Here is a 1094-nt window from a genome sequence, read left to right as displayed (position 1 = left end):
AATCACCGTGCATTGAATAAGATAAATAGTAGATTGTCAAAATGGTGTGGATGCCAATAAGGTTCAAAAATCGATTAAGGTGGTTCATTGTTTTTAACAGGCACAGAAGTGGCTGTGTGGTAAGTAGCTTGCTTACCATCCACATGATTCCAGGTTCATTCCTACTGTGTGGCACCTTGGGCAAGTGTTTTCTACTATAGCCTTGGGCCGACCAAAACCTTGTGAGTGGATTTGGTAGATGGAAACTGAAAGAAGCCCGTCGTATATATGTATATACATATGTATGTGTGTGTATATGTTTGTGCGTCTGTGTTTGTCCCCGCAGAATTGCTTGACAACTGATGGTGGTGTGTTTACGTTCCTGTAACCTAACAATTCAGCAAAAGAGACCAATAGAATAAGTTCTAGGCTTCCAAAGAATAAGTCCTGGGATTGATTTGCTCGACTAAAAGGCGGTGCTCCAGCATGGCTGCAGTCAAATGACTGAAACATGTAAAAGAGTAAAAGAGAGTCTAATATTGGAGGAAAAAGTAGGGTCTGCTGTACATATTTATATATGTATGTATGTATGTATGTATGTATGTATGTATATATTTATAGGCACTGGCATGGCTGTATGGTTAAGAAGTTTGCTACGCAACCACAGGGTCATTGGTTCAGTCTCACTCCATCTTACCACGAACAAGTGTCTTCTACTATCACCCCTGGACTAACTGATACCTTGAGTGAATTTATTTTGCAGAAATTGCATTTAGTGTGTATGTACATGCATGTGTGTTGTGGAGGTGCAATGGTCCAGTGGTTAGGGCAGCGGACTCGCGGTTTCGATTCCCAGACTGGGCGTTGTGAGTGTTTATTGAGCGAAAACACCTAAAAGCTCCATGAGGCTCTGGCAGGGGATGGTGGCGAACCCTGCTGTACTCTTTCACCACAACTTTCTCTCACTCTTTCTTCCTGCTTCTGTTGTACCTGTAATTCAAAGGGTCAGCCTTGTCACACTGTGTCACACTGAATATCCCCAAGAACTACGTTAAGGGTACACGTGTCTGTGGAGTGCTCAGCCACTTGCACATTAATTTCACGAGCAGGCTGTT

At 42.9% G+C, this 1094-nt stretch overlaps 1 protein-coding gene across 5 annotated transcripts in view; it reads right to left on the bottom strand.

The window, feature by feature from the left end:
- Nucleotides 1-1094, bottom strand: part of LOC106880188 (putative sodium-dependent multivitamin transporter) — a 124026-nt gene that overhangs the window by 13924 nt on the left and 109008 nt on the right. The gene's annotated exons all lie outside the window — the stretch shown is intronic.

Source organism: Octopus bimaculoides, chromosome 7 (genome assembly GCF_001194135.2).
Source record: "Octopus bimaculoides isolate UCB-OBI-ISO-001 chromosome 7, ASM119413v2, whole genome shotgun sequence".
Lineage (NCBI taxonomy): Eukaryota > Metazoa > Mollusca > Cephalopoda > Octopoda > Octopodidae > Octopus > Octopus bimaculoides.
Note: the sequence above shows the minus strand (reverse complement) of the source record. Positions and strands in the feature narration are given on the sequence as shown.